The 26505-nt window shown below is 48.9% G+C and overlaps 1 protein-coding gene across 6 annotated transcripts in view; it reads left to right on the top strand.

Annotated features, from left to right (window-relative positions):
- Positions 1-26505, top strand: part of RREB1 (ras responsive element binding protein 1) — a 141466-nt gene that overhangs the window by 25084 nt on the left and 89877 nt on the right. For 2 of the 6 annotated variants that reach the window (XM_082638470.1, XM_082638475.1), the window contains one exon: positions 7898-8980. The exons of 2 other annotated variants lie outside the window; for them this stretch is intronic. The gene's annotated coding sequence lies outside the window, so the exon portion shown is untranslated. Of the gene's footprint in view, positions 1-7897; positions 8981-16586; positions 16983-26505 lie in introns of those variants that run through there. 2 more of the 6 variants (XM_082638473.1, XM_082638474.1) reach the window with 2 other exon arrangements.

The following is a 26505-nucleotide window of genomic DNA, read 5'->3' as shown; positions in this document are numbered from 1 at the left end:
CTAGGCTGCCCCTTGGCCTGCCTGCCTGGTACTGGCTGAAAAGGTACCATTGTTTGTTCTGCAAACACTGGGTGATGTTTGTTTCCAAGGTGACTGGTTCTATTGCTGCCCTTTAAGCAAGGGGGGATGGGGAGAGAGAAAGTTGGCTTTAAACACCTGAGAGCATCCTGTTCAGGATACAGTCTGTGTGTGTGTATGTGTGTAAGTTGAAGTATTATTTTAACTGAGGTAATGGGAGAAAAAGGGATAGTGTGGAAATGGGAGGAAAAGATAGATTATCAGTAAGTTAAAAATATCAGTAAGTTCTGATACACAACAATATACTTAGAGTGAAGGTAATGGTATAAGAAATGTTAGACTTAAAGGTCTGATCAGACTGAAATTAACTGTTTTTACATTTGAAAAAAGTAAAAAGTCAAGGGAAGAAAAAATATTTTAGATGATATCCATTGAAATGTTATTTTTGCATGAACTACAGTTCTTTAGCTGTAACTTGTAAGCAGCTATTCAAATGAATAAAGTTTGAGAGTAGTATCATTAAAACTGGTTACTGATCAAGTACCTGGGCCTTCCAAAAAGTCAGAGAACAAGAGATATAAACAGATTGGTTTCAGTCTTAAGGTCTATAAATTAAGAAAAATCTTAAACGATCGAACTATATTTGTGTTGAAAATTTTCCAGAAAGATAACAACGAAGATAAAAAGCCTCTTTGGGGGATGTATAATTGATGTATTCCTCAGTGAGAGATTTTAAGTTCAAATTAGAAAGAAAAAAAAAAGATTCCCTTTTCCTCGTCCTCCACCCTCTCTTTTTTAATTAAAGAATTTTTTTTTTTTTTTTATTGTGCATGGATGCTGTTAACAGAACTTTGCCTTTTCACTCCTATCAGGTTTAGTACAGTTCATGCCCAGGTTTCAGTAAACATTAACTACTTTTATCAGGGCTTGCAGTGTGCTGAATGGCTAGCAAAGAGAGTGTACTGCAAGAGACAGATGAAAATGAGAGAGTCCAAGGTCACATGGATGTTGAATTTTTTTTAATTATTGAGAATTTAGGGTCAAGTTTCACACTTTCAATATCCTCTCTTCGGTTTTGTGGGCCTAAGACAATGCCACTTGGTCTGGCCTTTCTCTGTCCTGGGGTTAAAAGAGATTTCTTCAGATGCTTCCTCTGAATGGCAGACAAGTGATTTTATAAGTTTATTCTTTCCTTTCCTTAAGAAAATTTTTTTCAGGACTGCTTTCTAGGATGAAAGGTTCTCAAGGTCCCAGCAAAGAAGTACTATAACATATATCGTGATAATTCTGACGATCTGATATGACAGGGATTTCCTTTTTTTTCCTTTCTCAGAGATTGTTTGGGATTGCCCTCTGAGCACTAATTTCATTTCCGGAGTTAGCACAGTGAAGTCTGCTAGATGAAATATCGCCAAATATAGAGTAAACGTTCTCGTCTCGGCAATCATGTAATATTCTAAAACTTTCGCCTGTCTTCTTCCCGAAAATAGGAATGTGACTTGTGCTTCTTTTCAGTGAAAATATCTGCACGTTTTAAAAACTACAGAGACAGTAAGAACTACCCTCTTCTGCCCTTCATTGCAGGCTGCCCCCTAGGCATCCGTGGCAGACACGGAGGGTGGGGCTGCGGAGCGCGCCCGAGGGTCGTGTCTCCTTCCCGGAGGGAGGCACCGACCGAATCGAGGCTGTCTGTATGGATTTCGGTTCTGGGCTCCTGGCGGCCGGGCCGGGGAGGGGCCTGGGAGGACGCGGCGGAAGGCGGCCGGGCCGCGGAGCCTCCGTGCACTGGGACCGTCTAAGCTGGTGCGTTCGCACAGCAGAGCGCGCGGCGGCCGTCGTCCCGGGACTCGCCCGTGCCCGTCCCGCCGCGGCGGCCAGTGGGAAGCTGGCAGTCGACGGTCGGACGGCGGGGTTGTGGGGCGCCGGTCCAGCCCGGGCCTCCGCGCCGTCCGCCCACCTCGGCGCCCGCTCGGGGCCGCCCCGTGAGCGGGCGGCGGGGCCGTCAGTCAGGGCGGCGGGCGCCGATTGGCCGGCCGACCGGCGGGGGCAGGACGGGGGCGGGGCTCGGCCGTCCTCCCGTGGGCCGCGCCGGCGTCGTTTCCACGAAGACCTTGACGCGCTCTCCTGAGGCCGCGGCGGCCGGGTGGCAAACTCGTGGGCGGCCGGAGGCCTTCGAAGAGCCCGTCTAGTAGTTGAATTCGTTTTTTAGAAATGGGTTCCTCTTAGGTAGAGATTTGAACAGATGTGCGCCTCGAGTGAAGTGTTCCCTCTTTTTTTTCCCCCCCTGGTGTTCGCTTGAGGCCATTTAGCCTGTGACCACTTAAGTTTCCCGAAGTTTTGCATGGGCGTGAGCGTGCCCACTCGCATCTTGTAGTTGTTGCCCAGAAGGAGTCCACGTTAAAAGGTTTGGCTTACCTGATGGCCGTTTTAATGAGAACAACGTGTGGCTGAAAAAGTGTCCGCAGAGCCTTTTGGAGGAGGAGGCGGAGGCGGCCGGGGATGAAGAGGAGGACGAGGAGGGGATGCAGCCCGGCTGGGGAAAGGCACGAGTGGAGGAGGAAGGACAGGGACAGCTTCTGTGTGACCGGACGCCCGGGGCAGCGCGGCGCCGGGTCCTTTCCGTCCTCTTCCGCAGTGTTGGGCGGCTGTTGCCTCTTTCCCATGTGACCCGCGTTCTGCGGATGGAGGCCGAGGGGCACCATGGAACCAAACAAGCCACCGTGGCCTCAGGTTTTAAATCCGCCCCCCCCCCCCAGCAGTGGCGGCGGCGGCGGCAGACCGCGGGCCTCTGTCCCCAGGCCCTTCCGTGGTCCACGTGGTCGTCGTAGCGATGAGCCCATTGCGCCGGGCGCCGGCTCCACGTTCTGCGCTTCAGGCCCCCCCACCCCGCCCCCGACCCGGTCGGGGGACGGCAGGGCCTGTGGAAGCGCTGGGCCTTTTGCTCCTGGGGCCTGAAGGCTGCCTGCCGCCAGGGCCCTGCCCAGTGTGCCCTGTGTCCCCGCAGGCCTACCCGGAGCTAGCACCGGGGCGTGCGGGTGGTCCCTGCCTGCACCCCTGTGCCATCATGAGGCTGCTTCACCCACCCGGGGCCCTCGTCCATCCCCACCCAGGAGCAGCTCAGTACCTAGAGCACTTCCGGTGAGCCCTGTGCCCTGTGACTTGTCTCGTTTTTGGTGTGCCTTCTTGGGTGAGCACTCTTTGCTGGGCTGCAGCATCCAGTGATTCTTCAGACCAGGGGATTCAGGTTCAGTAGGTCTGTTGTGAGGCTGGGCCTTGTCCGTTCGAAAAAGCTTCCAGGGTGATTTTAATGAACACCCCTAATAATCAGCTTTCAAAATTGCATTTATAAACAGGTTACTTGTACATTTATGTCTGATGAGACAAATGAATACATTTGAGCCACTGGGATTTTTGTTTCTTTTTAAAATAGAGTTAGGAAATGACACAAACCTTGAAATTCTCCGATGCTTGTCTGTTGCAACCCTGAGTTTCCTGTTCAGCAAGATAGCGTGGTACCTGTGCTAGACCCCTCATAGGCCATCTGCACTGGCAGGTGTAAATGCCACTAATTAATTTTTTAAGAAATTGGCGCTTTGACAGAATTATCAGGGATGCCGAATAACTGGGACCAGATGTTTCTTTTGTTAAGGCCACGGAGAGGTAAGGTCACACACAGGTAATAAAGCTACTGACGTTTAATCCCTTGGTCGGAGGCTGTGGATTTAGGGATGCTGAATAATTTCTTTATAAAGGGCTGGAGAAGATGTCCTTCCGTTCTGGTTTCTGCCGGGCCTCCGCCACCCCCCACCGCTCTTGCCGTGTTATCTTCTGTAGAGGTGTTTACTCAGTTATCATCGGGCCCAGCTCTTGTTAGAAGAGGGTAAATGGTACTTGGGCCTCTTTATCTAGACCCTCTTGCTCACCATTTTGCCACAGCTGAAGGGACAGCCTGTGCCTCTAACTGAATCCATCTTTTTTTGCACTCCTTGACTGTGAAACAGGAGAGTCGGATGCTCATCATTTCGAGTGCAGACTTTACAGCCTCTGAACAGCCTCTGCCCTCGCAGCTTATGAATGCACCATTTGTCGTCCCGTGCACAACTGTTAGATACAACTGGCCTTGCAGCCCACTCTGCCTGCGACCAGAGTACATCACTGCGGCCTTTTTTTCCCCTTTTCCTTTTTTTTTTTTCTTCTTTGCTTCTGCATAGGCCAGATTTTTGCTTCAAATACCACCATTTTGTCCACACTAGTTTCTTTGACCCAGCTTACATTTTTCAAATATAAGTTTCAGAAATAAGGCTTAATTTGCTCCAACTGTTAGTATAGAGGTTCTGAATAAGTGCAAGTATTTTACTTTATTAAAGGAAGAGATTAGTTTTGTGGCTTGGTTTTTGCATATGTGCCTTCTCTCTCTCTCTCTCTCTTTTTTTTTTTTTACAATATCGTAGAACCATGTGCCTTTGAAATTTTATTTTAAACTGGGTCGAAGTTAGAAAGTTGGGTTTTTTCCTAGATCATTACATCTCCTAAGCTTTACACAAAATCTCTTTGTCATCCAGTATCTTCTTCAGTTTAGATTTTAAGGGAAGCCGTTACAAGTACAATGTGGTTTTCTAGAATATTTGAATATTATCATTAGAAATGACTTTATCATTGTTTCTTGAATCGGGGTTCCATCCCCAGATGATACCAGTAGTATTCAGAATTTCACTTCTGTTTTGTGTCTCTCATTCTTTGGCCTTGTAATTATTTATGTGTCATGTGTGCATGCATTGGCATTATTCCTCCTTTACGTTTTATTTAATTGCATTTTAGGTCAAAGAATATATTAACATATTTTTCTACTGTGCTTTACATATTCAACAACTGGACCAAGTCGTTAGTCCTAATTGCTTTTAGGCCTTGCTATGGCTAAGGAGACACATTTCTGTTAAAACAGCAGTAAACATCCTACAGCAACCAGCTCTACAAACCCTGGCATCCTGGAGCTTCCAAAAATGAAACAGCCGTTTGCTGAAAATGAAGAAGCTCTCTGTAGTTGAATTTTAAAGTAGATATTTAGGTTTCAAGGACTGTATTCACTCGTCTTTAAAAGAAGATATGGAGGCCCCGGGTTGCACTTGCATTTTGAGACGTACAGGTATGTTTGAGGAAGAAAGTGTAATCGTTTGTGAGATTCATGCTTTCCTTTTCATCTCACCATTCAGAGGGGGGAAATCTGTCTTTTTGTGAGTATTGTCTCCCACTACCTGAAGAGTCCTTAAGGTCCATGTAAAGACTAAGCAGCTGCAAACAAGTTAGGGGGCAAGTGAGCCCCAGTTTCAGGGTTTTCAAGAGCAGTTTTCTACCTTGGAGTCTGCTGTTAACTTGTAGAGCATGTTTTCCTTACTCGGTCCAGCGTTTTCATGCTGGTTTTGATCTCCCCCTTTAAGCTGGGTAAACTCTCTTTGGACTTTTTCTCCCTTTAACCGTGGTTTCTTGACCGCCCTTCTCATGTGATTAATATGTGTGTTGCTTAAAATGGCAACTGAAACATCACCAGGTATTTTCACCAGGTAGAAACTGCTTTTTCTGTGTCAAAACAACCAGTGTGGCTTAGTTGATGCTTCTGTTGCTAAGCAGGTAAATTTCTGGTCTGCAGGCTGTCTGTTAACCCCGTAAATGCCTAATAGCAAGCAGAAAACAGCAAGAAGAAAAGCCACCTTTTGCTTCCTTCTCCCGTAGTGCTTTGTTCCGGAGGGTAAAAACCGGGCCTCCCTCACCCTCACCTCCACTTAGCTGTGTTCAGGACCCAACCTCGATTTCCATATTTCCGAGGGGAGGAGGAGAGTTAGGAGATGGAGAGGGCTGGGAAGTTGGTGGAGAAGACGCCCTGGGAGCTGGCAGGGAAGGTCTCCTGCTGCAGGATACAAATTATGGGCTTGAGTCCAGTCAGGAATGGGTTTAGCCTTTTTCTTTGGGACTTTTCTCTGCAAGTCTGCCTTCAGTTGCAGCCTGGCTGTGGGGGAAAGAAGAAGAAAGAAAGGGCTGCTGTGCGCATCCATTTGCCAGAAAGGAGTTAACAGAGCACACCGCAGAACAGGTTGGGCAAGACTGTTAAAGCAGTGATGAAGCCTCCCCCTTCTCCTCCTCTCCTCCTCTCCCTCTCTCTCTCTCTCTCTGGCCCTCTCCTCTGGCCCTCTCCCTCCCTCTCCCTCTGTCCCTCTCTCTCTGGCCCTCTCCCTCCCTCTCTCTCTGGCCCTCTCCCTCTCTCTCTCTCTGTCCCTCCCTCTCTCTCTGGCCCTCTCTCTCTGTCCCTCTCCTCTGGCCCTCTCCCTCCCTCTCTCTCTGTCCCTCTCCTCTGGCCCTCTCCCTCCCTCTCTCTCTGTCCCTCTCCTCTGGCCCTCTCCCTCTCTCTGTCCCTCCCTCTCTCTCTGTCCCTCTCCTCTGGCCCTCTCCCTCGCCCTCTCTCTGTCCCTCTCTCTCTGGCCCTCTCCCTCTCTCTGGCCCTCTCCTCTGGCCCTCTCCCTCCCTCTCTCTCTCTCCCTCTCCTCTGGCCCTCTCCCTCTCTCTGGCCCTCTCCTCTGGCCCTCTCCCTCCCTCCCTCTCTGTCCCTCTCCTCTGGCCCTCCCCCTCCCTCTCCCTCCCTCTCCCTCTGGCCCTCTCTCTGGCCCTCCCGCTCTCTCCCTCTGACCTCCTCTATTCCCCTGGTCCTCTCCCAGGACTTTCAAACATCTTCACATTATCCCCTGCTCCCCCGCCCCCTCCCCACTTCAGTGTCTGGCTCTCCCTCTCTCTGGCAGGACATTTGATGTGATGAAAATACTTTGTGGCAACGAGGAGCCTGTGCAAGAGGCCTCAGCCTTGCCAGCTGTTTCTGGAGAAATCCATGTCTGTGCCCTTAGTCATGTAACATAGGCCCCATTCAACAGAGACATTCTTGAGTGTGCATTTATGCCTCTGTGGGACTGCAGGGTGGACGGCCTGCATGGGGGGGGCGTGGGGGAGGTGGGCGGTGGGGAGAGGAGGAGGCGAGGTCGGGATGGGGGTGTGGAGGGCAGCGAGGGGGAGTCCCTGCGCTCCGAGTGCCCCTAAGTCATGAGATGTTGCTTTGTAAAGCATCTGCAGTTTGCTCGGACTTAGGGATGCCTTGTGGCCGTCAACTCGGAGAAACTGAGCTCTTTAAAAGCCAGTTCTGGTCTGACGTAAGTTCTGCGTGGTGTTTGTGTCTAATCCCTCCGTAAACATACCATATATAGTCATGCTGGAGCTCACTATAACACACTGCAGGGGAGCCTCTTCTGATGCACAGAGCCCCGTGCTTAGAAGCAGGCTCAGGCTATTTCTGGTGTGTCGCTGCTTGCTTTTTTCTTTTTTGGAGGGAGGAGGCAGGAGGCTTTTTTTCTTTCCATCTCTACACTGTTTGAAGCATGTTTCTGATCCTAGTCTGTCTGGCACTGTGAAAACTCAAGAAACTGTGTCCTCACGTGAGGAGAGACCGAATTCTCTTTGTACATCTGTTTTAGAATAGAACCCTTGTTGTTCTTAGTATCTCTCACACCACACGCGTTTCGCATTTTATGGTCCCCGGGGTTCTCAACTGCTTGTTTCGGAGCATCTTTTAACCCTGTGAGGGTGAGCTCTGCCCCGTAGCCTGCACTGTCCGTGACCGGTGGAGAAGTTGCTTTCACGTTTCCCCCGCCGCATCCTCCCCGAGCTGTCCTCATGCGTTTACAACACTTCACCTGCGCCTCGCCAGGGCAGAGCATCAGCTCGGAGTCCGCAGAGCTGAGCGCACCCGTTTTCCCCTTGGCGGGGCTGGGTCTGTGGAGCGGAGAGGAGACTGTACTGAGAAAGAAATGCAGTTGTTTTTTGTTTTTTTTTTCTTTTTCCCCAGGAATACCTAGGATACAGCACCTCAGCTTGGAGTGAGTGAGCTGCGCGAGGCATTTGCGGTTCAGATAAGAGACTTCTTCCTTTTCCTGCTCTTCTTTTCTTTTCCTTCCTTCCCCCCTCCCTCCAAAGGCTACTGCTTTTCTTCTCAGGCCACATGTATTGATAGCCCTTAAAGAAAAGGTGGTTTGCCACTCTGGGGTGTTTGGGTATTATGTAAAGAGACAAGATGGGGGCCTTCACTGCCTTGTTGTCTTTCACTGGCCTCGTCAGAGTGAATTATATTTGACCGTGTGACAGTTAATTGTACCATCCTTCCCGTTTCTTAAGCTGATAAGCCCCTTTCTGTCTGCCTCCATCAAGCCTCTTTGTTTGAGAAGTTCCTAATGCAGCAGAAGAACAAAGTGACAGTTTTCTTATTTACTGAAGAGTCTCTGAAACACATTCATTATGCTCTTGATCGTATCTTTTTTAGAACTTTACTCCTTTAACGTATATAATTGAATTGTTCCAAATAGTCCAAAGTTAAAACTTCCTTAAAAATATCAGTGAGTCCAGGAAAAAAAAAAGTGAAAATTTTTTTAGGCTCTGTGTTTTCATTTCAGGCTGTTAACAGTGCTTGGTAATGTTCAGGGTAAGACACTGGGTACTGCCAGAGGACCAGTTACCAGTTATGGAAACAGCAGTTGCTTAGCTAGTATTCAGTTGACTCAAAAGTAATATATCACTTCTGTGGAGGTCACTTATTTGGCATTCTGAGGTCCAGACTCTTTAGCCTGGGGGGAGGGAGAACCAGCGGGGTGGCGGAGGGGGAATGCAAAATAAAGCTTTCGGAAGCCGGGCAGGTGGAGGAAGACCCGGTGCTGACACACTTACCCTTGATTCATGATGGTCCTTGGGCCCACACTTTAGCACTATTTATCCTCACTGTAGATACAGCCCTGACCACCTCGTCTCCCATTTTCCAGTCCACAAGAAATCAGAGGCCAAAGTTGGTGGTTGAGGGTGGAGAAGAGACATCAGAAGGAGACGCGCTGAGAGCAGCAAGAAGGAATGTCCGGGGACGAGACAGGAGAACGCAGACAGCGTGAGCAGAGGGGCCTTCTGTGTTGGTTCTTACAACTGCATGTACATCCACATGCGCTCAGTGCGTCTCTGGAATACAAATTTCAGTTAAAAAAGCATGGCTGACTGCGGCCCGTGTGGCATAGGAGCAAAACTGAAGGGGGTGGGTTATGACACTGGTTTCCGAAGGCACCTTGTGTAATAGTTGTTCATTGTAGTGATCCTGAGTCATCGCCCAAAAAGGTTAGGTTAATCATATGTTGATTCACCATGCTCTGCTTAAGGAGATGGGCAAGTTAGAAAGATACTTTATAGTGATTTACACCCAGGAGTTTTATAACGTCTCGATACTTCCCCCACAGCTCTCCTCAGTGATGTGCAGCTGCTTTATGAGCTAACGTGAAGCATTAGAATCAAACTTCCAGTGGGTCCAGACACATACCAAAATATTATTTATTTTGACCAGATTTGCAGGAAAAAAAAGTGATGCATTAACAGGTTCAAATGGTGTCCAAATACCATCACGAGGGTACGAGGGTCGTTTCTCTGTATTCCTAATGTGAATTGTTCTTTCGTATTTTTAATTGAAATAATACACAGAATGTCATGGAGGTTTTTTTGTTTTTTGTTTTTTTGGCTGCATTGGGTCTTCGTTGCTGCGCACGGGCTTTCTATAGTTGTGGCGAGCAGGGGGCTACTCTTCGTTGCGGTGCGCGGGCTTCTCATTGCGGTGACTTCCCTTGTTGCGGAGCACGGGCTCTAGGCACGTGGGCTTCAGTAGTTGTGGCTCGTAGGCTCGGTAGTTGCTGCACACAGGCTCTAGAGCGCAGGCTCAGTAGTTGTGGCGCATGGGCTCATTGCTCCATGGTATGTGGGGTCTTCCTGGACCAGAGATCGAACCCGTGTCCCCTGCATTGGCAGGCGGATTCTTAACCACGGTGCCACCAGGGAAGTCCTGTCATGGAGTTTTTAAAGCAGGGGCTAGAGAAGACCCTTTATCTGGTGGGTACCATAGAAGTCATAGATACCCTGGGAGACGGAGTCTCTGTAGAAAAGGAGTTCTGAGTGTAAGGGAGGCCTCAGAAAACTTAAATACTAAAAAAATTTAATCCTAAGCCATCAAATGACAAATGGAAGGAAGGAGTGTTTTTCTCCCCTCATCCCAACTTATAGGCTCATTCTAAGAACCATAGGATTTAGAGCTGGAAGGGACTTCGGAGATCACTTGGCCTGTTTTTATGAGTTTGCCTTTGTTTTAGTGTGTATTCTTCCACAGTTCCTGTCTGTGCCCAGAATTGAACGTGTCACCTGGAGGAGCGTCCATGTGGCTTCTTTGGCAGGAGGGCTCATCCTAACTTGAAAAATTAAATGTGCTCACCTGGCAGAGATGATTATATATTTTTAGGTTTCTTGTTAATTGTATTCTCAGTAGCTCCATTTTACTGATGGAGACCCTGCGGGACTCTGTGGTGGTACACCAAATATCTCCCTTGGCGTCATTAAGTATTTCCGGACATTTTCATGGAAATCCCAGAGTTGAAAACCTCCCAGGGGAGCTAATACATACTAGTAGTCCTCGAGCTACTAAAATTCGCAAGCTGTAAACTTTTAATTTTATCTGCTTAAGCATAGAGCATTGCTAGGCCTAAGTTTTAATAATCATACTCATACACGTATTTTAAATACATACTAGCTTCTAATAGTATTAAATTTAAGTTTTTTGTGCACTTAGATTAGCTGTAATGCATAGTTAACAAATAAAATGGTTGGTATAGACTTTCCTACTCCTGAATCAAATAGGTTTTGTGTTTTGGTTTTGTTTGTTTGTTTTTTACTAAGAGAAATTGTTCCTTTTGAAAATGTAATTAGTTTCGAAATTTGGTCTTCTGGGTATCCATGGAAACTATATACCTCCTGATTGCCATGCTGAAGGTGGAAAGCATTCTCTTATGGTTAGATGTTTGTGACTCTGTCAGGGGAGGGAAATCTATATGAATTGCGTATGAGAAATAAGAATTAGTTCTCTGGATGTTAGACGGTCACAGCAGATGGAAAAGCAATAAAACCTACTACTTCCCAGGAAGCAAGGAGCAGGTCTCGTGCTGGCTTTTTGGAGTGTGGACAGCGCAGAGAGGGCTTGCTGGAGGGAAGGGGCATGGTGGAGGGTGGAAGGGCTTGGCCTCCTTCTGTGTCATGGCCTGTGAGGACCTGCAGCTCCTTGCTCAGCTCGGTTGAGATGATGTGCTTATGGCATCCACCAGTGGGCTGGCCTCAGGGACACCTGTTGAGAGGTTGGGATGGTGGGGCTGGAGGAGTAGGGAGGGAAGCATCCAGGCCTGGGTTTGAGCAGCTGCTGGCTGCCCGGAGCTCAGCCTCAATGAGTCATCTGTGGGTCTGGAGGCCAGCCGTGAAGAAGGAAGGGAGCGTTCAGTTAATGCTCTGACGCCCCCAGAGCACTCTGAAGGCACCACAGAAATTGTGGGGCAGTTATTAGCAGCTCCGTCCATAATGTTCATTGTTTGTTTAAATGCTTTCCCCCAATCACGTAATCCTAACCTTTTATTTAAAGTAAGTGCTGTGGGTCTGCTTTAAAAGCTGACGAAAATGGCTTTTATTGGACATCATCGCTTTATTTGTAAAGGGAGAGGTTGAGACCCAAAGAGAAGAATTTGGTCAATTGATTTAAGGTTGTTGGAGGATTGAAGTGTTACTTGACTGCTGGTCTTATCCAGGATTTTGAGATTTCAAGGAAAAGTGGACAATGCCTGCTTGTGTCCGAGGGATTCCAGCTGTCATATGATCTGCAGACCAGCCCCCGAGCAGCAGCGCGGGCCGTCTCTGTGCTGAGGAGTCCACAGAGAGAGCTAGCTTCAGAGTGCGTGGGATGTGCCGGCTCGGGAGTCATGTAGCCAAGGACTGGTTTTGGTCGTAGCCTTAGGTCTGCATAAAAGTTGCACGCCACGGGGACGTGACATTTGTATGGCCTGAGATTTACTGCTTGGCGCAAGTTGGAGGAGGTGGCAGGAGTGAGTGCCCTGCAGTCCTGTGCCTACACGGTGGCCGCGGGGCTGCCGGGTGGAGAGAACCATCCTGTGACGCTCTCGCGTGAGTCCAGGACACGTGGACTGTGGGTAGAAAGAAGTCGCCACCACAGTGGTGGTCTGTTTCACCACAGACCTCTTCGGGTATAAGCAATGGAAAGGGCCTTTTGGCTGCATAAAAAGCATCATGATTTTAAACTCCTAGGACTTTACTTATAGCTTGATTCTCTCATTAGGGACATGATTACGGAAGAAATAAAAACTGAGCAAGTTAGACTGCAAAAATCACACGAGATTGCTTTTTCTATGGCTTTCATCTTCTAAATGTGGACGTTCCTATTATGTCTCTCTTGCAGATGTACACACAGCGACTCTGGTGTGTGGATACATTATGAGCCATCTATAACGTGTACATTCCCTACCTGGTTGAACAATAGGGAGTTTTCAGGGGCCTTGCAGGAGGGTGCTAGCAGGATGCACTGCCAGCTTTCTTTAGCTCTGTGATTAGTAATGGATCCACCTATTATCTGATTGCACATTATTCCTGTTATCCTAAGAGAAGGTTCCCCAGGGTTAGCTCCTTAATGAACAGTAGAGAAGTAACCCAGTGTTAGGGTATACACGGAGACTTTATTGTTCTCACCAGTGTCTTCAAGGTAGTATGGCATGAGATTTTTTTAAAAAATAGAGATGTTTAAATTTTCAGGTTTTCTTTTTTTTTTTAATGACTTTTTCATGTCTCCTGAAAGAAAAGAAAAAAAAAATCTACTCACCAGTAAAACCCAGCAGTTGCCAAATAACTATAAAGCATATTAGAGAAATTAGTGTTGGGGCCTTTTTACTTAGTTTAACTCTGGTTTTACAGCTGAATTATAATATGTGACCAAATGCATTACCTGAGTGTTTACCTTTTTTTTTTTCTTTCTCTTTTTGGCCACGTGGAAGTACCTCAAGAGGTGGAATGTGACACACCCAGAGAATGAGGCGCTCAAGGGCCTAGGAACTTGAGAAGGCCAGGGCAGCAGGGCCCTTCATCTCCAGCTTAGCTCTGCCGGTGCTAACTGGGGAGCAGAGAGCCACTGAGCTCCTTCGGAGATGAGTTTTAAAATGTGTGTGTGTCTGTGTGTGTGTGTGTGTGTTCACAAGGGGTTTGTTCTCCTGCCCTCTGTAGAAAGGGCTAGGGAGAATTCTAGCAAGAAACGCCCCCACCTTTGAGAGACGTTGTAGATCCCACTCAATTGAAGTCCTTCTCACAACGAGGGCCCTTCTGAGAAGCGCTGTTTGCTCCGTAGACCAAAAGGACCTATGTGATTCTGTTACATATTCTTAAATTCTCTCTCCCCACTTCTTTTTTAAAAATTCATTAATTAATTAATTTATTTTTGGCGGCATTTGGTCTTTGTTGCAGCGCACGGGCTTTCTCTAGTTGCGGCCAGCGGGGGCTACTCTTCGTTGCGGTGCGCGGGCTTCTCACTGCGGTGGCTTCTCTTGTTGCAGAGCACGGGCTCTAGGCGCATGGGCTTCAGTAGTTGTGGCTCGTGGGCTCTAGCGCGCAGGCTCAGTAGTTGTGGCTCACGGGCTTCAGTAGTTGTGGCTCGTGGGCTCTAGTGCACAGGCTTCAGTAGTTGTGGCACACAGGCTTCACTAGTTGTGGCTTGTGGGCTCTAACGCACAGCCTCAGTAATTGTGGCGCACAGGCTCAGTAGTTGTGGCGCATGGGCTCAGTTGCTCCGTGGCATGTGGGATCTTCCCGGACCAGGGCTTGAACCTGTGTCCCCTGCATTGGCAGGTGGATTCTTAACCACTGCACCACCAGGGAAGTCCTCCCAATTCTTTTCATTTTGTGTATTTCGTGAATTTTCTAGTTCAAGTTGAGGAGTTGTTCTAGGTTACATTTTGTTTGGGCCGTGTGTGTGGGGTTAGTGGTAATTTTTATAACAGGAGAATCTTTATCATGTTTTATTCCACATAATCTGGAATGTAATATACTGTGAACAGTTCATTACCTGCACGTCAAGTTGCAAATGTTCCTAGGTTAACTAGAAATTACGATTTTTTCTTTTAGGAGCAGTTTGGTGGTTAAATGGTGATGCTCTTACCTTAAAGAGATCACCTTCTCCTATTTGGGCAAAGTACGATATCAGTTTGCACATGATTTAGTAAATAAAATGGAAACCCTTTCCTTCTGGCCTGCCTTTTAGAGTCAAGGGATTCTGTGTGTGTGTGTGTGTGTGTGTGTGCACGTGCGCGCGCAGTTTTTTCATGGGACTTTTGACCCGGGTCCTTCACTGTATTTATTTTTCACATTTTCAATACTTCTTAGCATATTCAGCTTTCTAAATTATAGGCAACTGTTACATAATCATGTTGCAGTGAAGAATTTTTATATCTGGTGAAAAACAGACCCAAAATGGGAGGATTAAAAAAAAAAAACTCATCTATTTGATGAACTGAAGTGAATGAGAATAGGGTAGAAACCCTCGCTAACTGATGGTGGTGTAAAATACCTCACACCTGTGTCCGTAGGTTGGACTTAAGACTGATGCGAAGGCCCTTTTTATAGCGGTGACAGGAAGTGTTTTGGTGGGCTTAAGCTAAGCTGTCAAACAAACTTTAAGATCTGAGTGGCTCAACGCACAAAATGTCATTGCTTTTCATGTGAAATCTGCTGCAGGCCAACAGCTCTCTACAGCAGCTCCCTTCCCAGCAGTGACCCAGGGTCCAGGCTGCTGTCGTCCCATAGCCCCCTGCCCGCCACTGCGCATGCTTCCAGGTTGCCGCAGTAAGGAGAGAGCCAGCAGGCCACACATCAGCTTTTAAAAGCTTCAGCCTGGAAGTGATGTGTGTCATCTTTGCCCACAGCCCATTGGCCGGAACTTGTCATGCGATCCGCCGCGTGCAGAGGTGCAGGGGTGCTCGGCAGTGTGGAAGGACACTTGGATGTCCTCTGAGCAGTAAACCGCTTTGCCGCTCCTACTCTCTCTCATCTAGACTCACTGTGCCGGTAAATAAACCAGGTAAGGCTTAGGCCCGAAGCATAGAACACAGGAGTTAACCGGGGCGTAGCGCGGTGGTTCTCGGAGTGTGAGCCTCAGACCAGCAGCCTCAGCATCACCTGGGGACTTGTTAGAAACACGCATCCTTAGGCCCCGCCCTAGACCTTCTGAGCCAGAAATCTGTTGCAGTGCGCTCTTGGGCTGCTTGCTGAAGTCTGGGAACCACGGCCCTGGGTGAAGAGAATATCTGTAGCGCCTGTTGGACTGATAATTAGTGAATCAGCGCTGAAGCGCTGATACGCACGTGGGCTCTCCGTCCCTCTTTGCACACATAACTCCCGTGTCGTCCCACAGCAGCTGCGTGAAGTAGGTGTGACCGTTGTCTCCTCCTTGCAGCTGAGGAAACCAAGGCAGAGAAAGGTTCTGTAACTAAGGGTGGTGCCGCCACAGCTGGCAAGTGGAAGAGGCAGGATTTGAACCCGGGCGACGTGGCTCCCGAGCCCACTCCCTGGCTGCTGTGCCGTCCTGCTGTTTGCCATCCTGTCGTTTTCACTTTTTCTTGAATGGAGATGGTCTGGCGGCATGAGCAGGAAGTGTGGTGTGTCGGTGGCAGTTCACGTTGCGAGCTGAGCCCCTCACCACAGCTCCGTTCGTTGGTGGTTTACGTGTGTGGCGGGCTGCCGGCAGCCGGGCCGGGCCTGGGGGTTGCACGGCCGGGCGGCGGCCCGTCCTCTGAGCCGGAGCGGCTGGCGGCCTGGGGCTCTCAGGGGCAGCATGCAGTTGCTAGCGGGAAGCGTGTGCTCAGAGTGAGGCGGCCAGTCACGCCGGAGAACGTTTCCTCCAGTTAGCCTGTGTGTCAGCTTCGAGCTGTGAGCGAAGCCCTGTTCTCGTCCCCGTGCCTCCTGATTCTTCTGGAGTCGTTCACTTTCCATCACCTGCCCTCTCTGAGATGCGCGTCTGGGGCCTGATTCCATGAGGTGGTCTAAAGACGCTTTCTGAGTTTGAGTAGAGAAATGTGTTTTTTCTTCCAAGAAAATTGATTAAAGGGTTCTCCTTCCACTTGGGAGATTCAGGTCAAGTTAGATGCGATCTAACCTTTTGAATTTTGACCTGATTGAAACAGATTTTCCAAATGGCAGTGAGAACAGCTTTTCAAGCAGTTCCGTTTCCTTGCATCCTTTTCAAATTTTTAATGATTAACTGCATTTTCTTTCTTCCCGGTGGCTCTGTTGTGTGTTGTTGCTTAGGTGCGCTCTGCTGGCCCCTGTGTTCCTTTGCCTTCTTTGTCTCTTGTGCTCAGCAGCCTAGAACTGAGCCGGCTCCTGGGCAGCCCGGCCCAGGGTGGTACCAGCTTTGCCTGTAGGTAGAGGCATCACCCCTTTCAGTTTTCATGTTGGCTGGGAGCAGCTGCGATGCTTCGTGTAGCTCTGGACATAACATTTCATTCCAGGGTTGCTGAAATTTTTAGTTTTCTGCAAGCCAGGGCTTAACCACGGGGTTTTCACATTCAGACTTGGAGTCTAGCGTTTTCCTGTGAGAAACAGTTGCTTGTCTACTTGAGTAATTTAAGAGAACAGAGATGGTGGAGGGGGAGGGAGGAGACTATTTGTGTGTTTTTTTTAAAGATCCAGGTTCTTCCTTTCCTTTCCCTTCATCCCTTCCTTTGCCTTCATCACTTTCTACAGTTTAATTTGTTTAGGTGCTCTAACAGAGGTGTAGATAATTGAAGTAAATCTTGAGTCAGATCTAAACAAAAGAAGAAAGAACTGACCTAAAAAAGAGCAACTGAACTCACACTAATTGAATCACCGGGCCCTGCGTGCAGATTTGCCGGGACCAGCTGACCCTGAGAACTCGGGAAGCCCCAGCCCATGCCCGGGGTGGGCCGAATGCCTCTTAAGAACAACTCCTGGGTCCTGAGCAGGTTCCCGGCTGCATTCCGCATCAAGGTGCATCTGATGGGTTTAGAGCTGCAAAATTCAGCCTGGTGAGAAAAACACCGTGAAAGCCATTTGGGGTGGGTTGGGCGTTTGGAAAAGGTTTTCTCTCCCCTCGCAGACCTGGTGTCCTTGCTGTTTGTAGATAGAATCCACTTGTTTACTGCTGAGGAAAGCAGCTACATGTGTGAATCGGGCATCTGTTGAAAGAAACGTACCAGGCTTGCCTCAAATAGTAGGAATAAGAGATGCAACCATTTGAAATAACACGGTTTTACTCCCTTCTCCTCAGCCAGCCATCCAGAGTAGGAAACAGGATGCCAGACTTACCCTGAGTAGGAAGAGGGGGTTCCACAAGGCCTCCTGGCTCCTCCCCTGGGCCCATTCTTGTTCCCCAGCACCTTGGGGTCATGTGATTGTAAAGACCTAAGCCAAGAGCACCCCTCTCCCCGCCCTCCCCCCGTCAGCCCCTGCGTTCCCTTCCGCCAGCTCCCTGGGGTCTTCTGCTCCTGGAGCCATCGGTTCCCCTTTTCTCTTCCTCCTACTCACAGCATCTGACCCGCTGCCTACTTTCTTGAGATTACTAATCCGCTGACTGAGTGCCTACTGTGTGCTCAAGATGAGGACCATCCAACTGTGAACTTCCTTCAGCTCCCCCTTGTGTTCGCTTTACTCTCGCGTCTTTGGGACTCAGAGGGGTTTTATGCCCCTCCGTTGCTAGTGCTTTCACATCTGTTTGGACACCACATTCTCCCCCTTCCTGGGGACCTCATTCCTACCAGCCCTTGTTCCTAGGTCTGTGGCTCACAACGGGTGTTCTTCATGCTCCGTACTGGACCCTCTCATCTCCGAGTCTCCACTCAGCCAGTTCAGGCCTCCCCTCTCGGTGGAGGGGTCGATTCCCCGCTGCACTCATGAGTCCCAGTATCTCACCAAGGTACCAAGACCTTCCTTTCTCATCCACTCCATTTCTTCACTTGCCAAGTGTCTACAAAAGTCATTGAGCCCAACCCCCTTAACAGTGGAAAACTTCTTCCCATCACTGTGCTAAGGCCCCAGGAAACCGAGCCTGTGGCAGGAGCCACTTCCTACTCAGCTCCCTCCAGGTCTCAGCAGTTCTTTGAAAGGCATTCAGGTTTATCTTTCCCTCTCTATTCCCTTTGTTCCCATTTCAGTCTGGTCTCCCTCCCCCTCGGTCCCATACCTTGTTCAAACAGGTTTCCTTAAAACTCTGACATCATCCTCTGGTGGTGCCCCAGGCCCAGCCTACACCCCCTGCTGCCCCGACACCCTCTGCTGCCCCGGCCCAGCTTTCTGAGCTTCCTGCCGCCCCGCACAACTTTGGCAAGCAGGGCCTGGCTCCGGGGCTTCTCGTGGTCCTCCCTGGGTATCAGCTCCTCCAGGCTCTCTTCCACCTCGGACACCCCTCCACTTACATGCCAGTGGTTTTTCTGGACTTAAAATTAGTACTGCATACACAACACTAAGTTCTCTTACCTTCTCACGGTTCCTTCTTTTCTCACCTAGGTGGTCAGCTCCTGGAACATCTCTTCTCCCCTTCCTCCGACTCCCGCCATCCCTTGCCCTGCCCAGTCGTGTAGTAGATGGATAGTTACTAATTGAGGTAACAATCATCAGGAAATATTTAAGGGCCTTAGGTGGGGCATTCCCCCCCGGCCACCTTTTGAAGGGAAATTGCAGGTCTCATTCGTTTATTTTTTCAGACGGAGTTTTTTTTTAATCCTCTGACAGCTTGAAGGCCAGAAAAAATTGGTGAGTTTTCACCTTCAAAGGACACATGAGAAAACAAGGACCAAGCTAGCCGCCCCCCAGCCCAGCACCTTCTAACCTCAGTCACCACAGTCACTCTTCCCACTCTCCTGGCTGTGACTCTTGAATTTTACAGTTGATGTAATCCTCCCTTTTACAGCCAATGTATTTTACTTATGCATTGCGATTTAAGTGAGGAATGCATAGAGGGGATCAGCTTAAATTCTTGGCTCCTATTTAAAAGGCTCACTAATGCCCCCATTACCTTTTGTTAATTAAAAAACAAACATCCTCCACAAGACCACCCTCTATTCTAGGACTCCTTTGAGATTCCCAGGAATTGCTAGTGCTTGGGCCACATTTACACCTATTATGTGGATCTTAGAGAAGACCTCCTCAGTGCCTTCTATGGCCTAGAGATCGTGATAATATGCACTGTTTTAACCTAATATCATCAAGAAACTAACTTGGTTCCATCAGTTATTTCTGGAATAATGGGAACAGAACAAAACCATGTAAACCCAGTGACATAGACGGGGGGCTCACAATGATCTCTCCCCACCTCCTCTCTGGAGGACGAATTCTGCCTAAAATTATAACTGTTTATAGCAGGCATTGGGAGCTTATTGGGGGAATTGATGTCACTAACTTTTATTGAGTTATTGCCATGTATCAGACACTATTTGAAGTGAATTACATGGTTAATCTCATCTTCATAAGAAAAAGGAAGGTTTGAAAATCTGATCAAATTTATGGACTCCCCCCCCAAAAAAAGAAGTGATACCACATAAATTATACGTAGTTTCAAGTGTATGAGTTTTGCGCTTGTCTGTAGAGCAGGGCTTATCAACCCGAGCATATCACCCCTAGTAGGTGGCCCAGATTTATAGGATGAAGTATATAAAAACCTACTGTGTGCCGGGCACTGGGCTGTGACTAAAGAAAGATAAGGCCAGAAGGGAGAGAAGGAAGGAGGGAACAGTTGATCAGCTTAAAAAGGATGCAGTTTGATTACTTTCTTTCTTGTATCTTTAAAAAAAAATAACTTTAAATTACAAAAATCAAGTTTACAGTGACATTAAATTATACTTTTATTTTTAAAGGATCACTGTAGTCCCATGATGCATATCTCATTTCAGGTGGCCTCTGCCAGACTTATCCATGAACACGTTGTAACATAGAATGCCTAAATGTACTACATTGCTTTCTAACCTTGGTCTAACTTGCATTTTCCCATGTTTTCACACATCGACCTTCATGAGTGAGGTGGGACCAGGCCTGAGCAGGTTTTGGGTAGACAGGGCAGGGAGCTGATGACTCACCTAGAAGAAGCGAGCCTAGCTTAAGAGATATCCCTCTGTTGTTGGTTTCGTGGGTTATTTCCCTTTATACATTGAAACTCGGATAAACCCGGGGAAGAATAAAGAATCATAGCAAAGTAAGTTACTTCTGGGGTCAGCTCACTCACTGCCCTCCCATGCCTTCCAGTTAAAACTATACTAGATCATCTTAACTCCTGCTTTAGGGCTTGAAAACCGTGGGAAGCAAATGAATGAATTAAGGACCACCATCTAGTAACTCAAGATTACTGGAGAAAAAGAATACCATAGACCTACAGTGTCCAGTACAACAGCTGGCTAGGCACATGTGGCTATTGAAATTTAACTGAAATGAAAATTTTAAATTCAGTCCCTCAGCCACATTAGCCTCATGTCAGGTGCTCAGCGGCCACTCGTGGCTCGAGACTGCCAGAGTGGACAGCACAGAATTCTTTTCGTCTTTGGACAGCGCCGCTCTAGACCGTATCGATTCAATAAAATGTTTTACCCAGCATCGAACGTGTTCATTTTATAGGCTAGGCTCTTTGAAAGGGAGAGCAGGATGGATTTCGGTTTTGTCTTGTTTTGTGTTTGGTACAGTTTTGTGTGGACTTGTAACCTGTAAGTTAAGGCTGTTTAAGCACTTTCCCCCCACGTCAGCAGCCCATTTGACAGTGAATACGTGCATTTATATGTCTGCGTATGTTGTGTATTCCGTCCAACCGCAAGTGTTTCATCTTCCTGTGCCTGACAGCCCCCCGGCCCTCCTTTCCCACCTCCTCCAGAACCTTCTCCATTTTCCCATCTGCTCCTTTCTGGCTAGGGACAGTCTTTGGATTTCTTTTAAACAGAACTCCTTGCTTAATCCTGCTACTCAGTAACCAGTCCCTTCCTGCTGTATTCTCTTTGTTCTCTCCTGTACTGGGAATTTTTCCTGCATCGAAGTTAACTGCCTTGTGGCCCAGTCTGTTGCCAGCGCAGGAAGCCCAGCGCCTCCCTGACCTTCGCCCTCACTCCTGGCAGCCTGGTCGGTCCCTCGGTGATGTTCTCCTGACCCCGTGCTCCTCATGTCTGTCCCTTAGACTGTATTGCAGTAACCTCCTATCTGGGTTATGTGCCTCTAATCGCCAAATTTTTAAACTGCTGCCAAGAGTTTTTGAAAATATGGTTACGATTATTTCATCCCAGAGGTTTTCTTCCAAAAGAGTGGTGGGGGCTTCAGTGGGTTCCCACAGCCACAGGATAAAGTTTACCCCTCTGAGGTGGAGCCGTGACCTCAGCATCGTTTTGCCAGCCCCATCTTTGCCGTTTCCCCCACTCCACTCTTCCTCCTTTTGCACAGTGGGCTGGTGTAGTCTGATGGCTCCCAAGGGTTTTGTTTGCATGGGCCAGAGACCGAAGGCAAAGCTCTGGCAGTTACACAGGGGATTGCCATTTTTTTCTTTTGCCAAGTAAGGGTGTTATAAAACAGTCCCAACCATCTACTGTCTTTATCATTTCCTCTTTTTTTTTTAAAAAAAATATTTATTTATTTAATTTTTGGCTGCATTGGGTCTTCGCTGCTGCGTGCAGGTTTTCTGTAGTTGTAGCGAGCAGGGGCTACTCTGTTGCGGTGCGCAGGCTTCTCTTGTTGCGGAGTACGGGCTCTAGGCGCACAGGCTCAGTAGTTGCGGCTCGTGGGCTTAGTTGCTCCACGACATGTGGGATCTTCCCGGACCAGGGCTCGAACCCGTGTCCCCTGCATTGGCAGGCGGATTCTTAACTGCTGCACCACCAGGGAAACTTATCATTTCCTCCTAAAAGGGGGCATTTTAACCTAAAAAAACGAATGCATTCAGCATTGTGAGACTCTCAGTAAGTCCTCATTTTGCTGGAGAAGGTTGAAAATGTAGGCATTTAGGAGCTAGTGCTCTCATGCCACGGTGTCCCATCCGGATGTACCTCTAGGGTCTCCATGCTTTTCCCTCGTGCATTTCCTTCTGACTAGAATGCTCTGTCTTCTGAAAGCCGGATCTTTCCTCCAAGCTCAGGTTTGCTTTTGCCCCACTTCCCTCACACTTGATGACTTACCTCTGGGGAGCCCTGCAGCCTTTCAAGTTTGTGGTTCATAATCCATTTTTCCCTTGGATTGGAATTTATCTCTTTGTGTCCTGTCTACTCTATCTCCCCAGCCTGAGTATCAGCCTTTGAGGCCGGGGGGCTCTATCTTCCAGCTCTTGGTGGTTCTAACATCTGGAACTTGAAGTAGACTAATGTCTGAGAATGAGCATCATCCCATTTCAGGGCTTCACAATGATACCAAATCTTGCCCTACATCTAGGGTACAAAAATAGTATAGAACCTCTTAACTCATTTTAACCCCTGCAGAGAACGCACATTTTCTGTGCACTCGCCCAGGCTTTGGCTCTAGCACACTGAAAGCAGCAAGGATGGGCCTGGAACTCAAACTGCAGGAAACTAAAGACACTCATTTTTTAAAATGAAAGCTGTTTGGTGGCTGAAGCTGTCGAAATGATAAGTGAGAAGAAGCTGTGAAAGTTTTAGGGCCTGGCAACTTTGATGGATTAATGTGTCCCTTTGTTTTCCCTTTCTTCAAGGTAAAATAATTAAAACAGCATTTGCCTGATGTTGTGAATGCAAATAATAACATCTGACTGTAAATTTGGGTTGTACAGAATATGTGACTGGCACCGACTGCATGGTACTTTCAAAATCTCCACCTAAGGCCAGCGGAACTAGGAATTACTTTGCATATCCGTCTTCCAAACTGTGATCCCATTAAACGAATCTTGGCTGATAGGGTAAAAAAAGTCATCCCCACGATTAGTAGTTTCTTGGTGGTGAAGCCCTGAGAGGGTTATTCTTGCCTTGGCTAAGGCATAGCATTAGGGGTTAACTACAAGGAATAAAGAGACGGTGAGGTTTTTTTGTCCTCACATCCCCATCTAAACAGCATTTTCACTGTGGCTAGGTAGCAGATTGTATAATCTGTTAGACCTTTATTTTTTCCCCCTTAGGCAAATTCTGTTTCCAGATTGGAAACCTGCCAGGATGTCCCTGGCCTCTCATATAGTTTTGGAAAAGTGTCAGTTATAATTCCGATCTGTTAAGTAACCAGGGCCACTCTCTCGAGTTATATTTTGACTTCTGCATTTTCGTCGTGGGGCCGGCAGAGCATGAAATTGGGTTTGTGTGAACATGTGCGTGCCTGGGTGCAGTGGACTGCGTTTTCTTTCCAGAATTGTAATGAAGCATCTTAAAGGGCTTTGAAACAGTTTCCTCGGGCATATTCAGGGAGCACGGTAGATGCCGTTGTTTCGCAAGGTTTCTGTTTTCTTTGTCTGTACAGGTTGTTCCTGACTTCGTGGCTGGGAGGAAGTTGGGGACGTGGAGCACTTGCCGTTTGGCCGGTGGGGCTGAACCGGTTAGCTGGCTCCTGTTCTCAGATGGGCCAGTGACCCAGCCCAGGCCTGTGGCGCCAGGAGAGGGGCCGTACAGGAGGCAGCGTGCTCGGTGTTGCACGGGGGCAGCGCGGCCGCTCTGGGCTGTGCACACTCTTTTTTACTCTGGTATCTCGCCTCATAAAAGAAGATCCTAGAAGTACCGGCTCCATTTTGGAGTGTTGGCACAGGAATTGTTGTGGGTTTAATGCGTAACCTGGCTTCTGTCACTCATTCGCCCCCGTTTTCTCCACTGCCTTGCGTATGTCACCACTCCATCACCTCTCTCCCGCCCCTCCCTCTTGCCTCTGAGATTCTGAGGGGTTAGGGGACGTGTGTTTAGGCCAGGAAGTTTTTTCTTTTCGTTAATTGGCTTTGGAAAGATTCCTTATACCCCAGAAAGGAACTCTGGGGGACTGTTTGAAACATCTGATCTTATCATCCTCGGAACCTATTAACTTCACATGTGCTGATGTGATGCCAAGAAAATGGAAGTCCTGGCCTTGAACGCGGGGAGTCAGGGCCCTCTGTGCTCTGGTGTGTGGACGACGCCCTCTGGTCGTCCCACCCCGTAAGTGGCACACAGCCCCACATCTGCCTTGATTCCTTAAGAGGTGGAGTTTGGTCCTGGATATCCACGAGAACGCCTGTAGCATGAGGCAGGTGGAGGTCTTTAGAGACCAGGCCTAAGAACACCCAGGCATCCCGGCAGAGCTGAGTCTCAAACGAGAGTTAGGCCTGGGAAGGACGTCAGAGGTCATGGCCTGTCCTCACTCTGCAGACGAGGGGTCCGGTGTATCCCAGGCCACTTGCTTATTATGCAGGGAAGCACGTGGTGTGCTCCCTGCGTTCCAGTGGTTAAGGATGTTATTAAATGCTACCGAATTACTTTAATAATAGCAGTATAAACTCAGACTTCAACTGGAGCTACCGTAACTAACTTCTAGGGTTTTCTGGACTTTGATGAAGAGAGCTCTTAGGTTTGTTGCAGACAGAAAGTAGATATGTGCGTGAGCCTGGAAAGCGAGCTCTCCTTGGAAGCCGTGAGCCTCTACCACACGGAGGCGCGGGGGTGGGGTTGGGAGGGCGCTGGTCCACTGCACCTGGAGGCTTTTAAAGCCGGAGCTGAAATGGACGCTGGGTGGGTGTTGCTCGGCATCGTTCCAAGGTTTTGGAGGCCAGTCATATTTTAAACGAGTCAAACAGCCCCTCTAGGCGAGCTGCAGGAAACCCAGCCCCTGGCTTCATGTTGTTGCGTGGTCAGGTCAGCGGGAGATAAAAGGCCGGGACTGTTGGAGGCGAGGCCCCTTCTATCACTGGATGGCAAACTGTTAAGGGAAGATAAAAGGGAAGAGCAGGGATGTTCTTTTTGAACAGCACGAGGGGGCCTTTATCGCAGGCATTCAAGTCGAGTGAAGGGGGTGAGCAGGAGAACCTCAGCTTTATGGTTGCAGGCGTGTTAGAGAACGCTCCTGGAGAAGCACGGCGTGGTCTCCCAAATGCACAAGATCAATTGTGTACCACGGACATATTGGTAGAGGCCAGTCGTTTTCAACCACAGCGGTCCGTGTGGCTAGGAATGTCTGTAATGTTGGTAGCGTAATGTCAGCTTAAGTTAAATGGGCATTAGCTTGGGTTTCCAGATCTTCGTGCCCCAGAGGTTTCCCTGTGGAGGTGTGTGACCCTCGGGACCGGGAGGAAGTGTCAGGCTGGCCTAGCCAGTGGGGCGCGCAGGAGGCCGGCTCGGTTTCCTTGATTTCTCCGTGGCGTGTGCTCTCCTCTCAGGTTCCCTCCGCCGCTGGCTGGCTTCTCGCTCAGGCCTGAGAGCCTAAGGGAGGGGATCTGTCTGACTGGTGCGGATCTCCCCTTTTGGAGTTTCCTTCCTGTTCTTTGTCACTTTAGGGTGAGTTTAATGGCTGGCGAAGGGGTAATCGCGTTCTCAGGGTGGGGCTTGTAAAACGTGACCCCACCTTGAAGAGCCTGGGCCTGGTCAGGGCCGCCGCGTGAGCTCAGGCAGATGCAGACAGCAGACGTGCTTTGGGCACAGTGTACTTGTTTCAGACCCGCCGGGCTTCGGCCCTTGGTTCAGCGAGGCATACCCCACACCCTCCTGGCTGTTGGGGAGAAACAGAGCCCAGGCTTCCTCCAGGACCGGCTGGTCCACTACCGCCTTCCTCCCCAGGTGCCTCTGCCCGGCAGCTCTTTACAGCTCGGGGAGGGGGACCTCGGCCGCACGCGCCCCCTCCCTCCCAGCGCCCCATCCTGCCCGTAGCAGCTTTGGGCTTGTGCTCAGTTTGCTTTAAGAAACACCATTTGCTTGCTAGTGTTTTTGGTTGGTTGGCTTGTGGTAAACACTTATCAACGTCTTGTATCTCAGAGTATTTGTTTTTCTTCGTAGATAGAGTGGTGAATAATGTTCTTAGAGGCAAAATAGAGGGGAAGAGGGTCACCCGTTAGGAGGCGTAGCGGGCAGCCCTTGGAGCCCGTGGTCGTTGGGCCCAGCAAACTCAGAGTCATTCTCAGCTGACGGTTTGTAATGTCTGCTCACCCACTGTGAAATTTTGACCCCAGCTGACTGCCTTTCCGATGCGCTGGGTGAGGAAAGATGTGATCTCCTCCTTCCACCGAGCTAGAAGCATTTCCAGCAACACTTTTATCTTCCACAGAGTCATTTTGCTTTTATAAGGGGTGTCGTGCTGAACCCGCCCTGAATTCTGGGAATGTGCAGCCCAGATGCTGGGGTAACCACCTGTCCTGGGGGTGCTCAGCTTGCATCCAGCTCCTCCTCAAGGGAAAAGGAGAGAATCCTGTTTCTGCAGCCTGACCCTTTACCGAGCCTATTGGAGAGAAGAGACCAGCCCCACGACCTCAGGGCCTGTGAAAGAGTTGCAGGATATTGCCTAAAACTCTCTGCAAACTGCTACTGAACTTTACCCCAGCTTCCTCCCCAAGCTGTAAATGTGACTGCAGGCGCTGAGGCCCACGTCAGAGGAGTGTCCAGAGCAAACCCAGTCGCTATAGTCCAGCTGCTGAGAGGCTGGGGC

This window comes from Mesoplodon mirus (genome assembly GCF_964341445.2).
Source record: "Mesoplodon mirus genome assembly, chromosome: 12".
In the NCBI taxonomy this organism is placed as follows: Eukaryota; Metazoa; Chordata; class Mammalia; order Artiodactyla; family Ziphiidae; genus Mesoplodon; species Mesoplodon mirus.
This window is presented reverse-complemented; position numbering and strand designations above follow the sequence as displayed.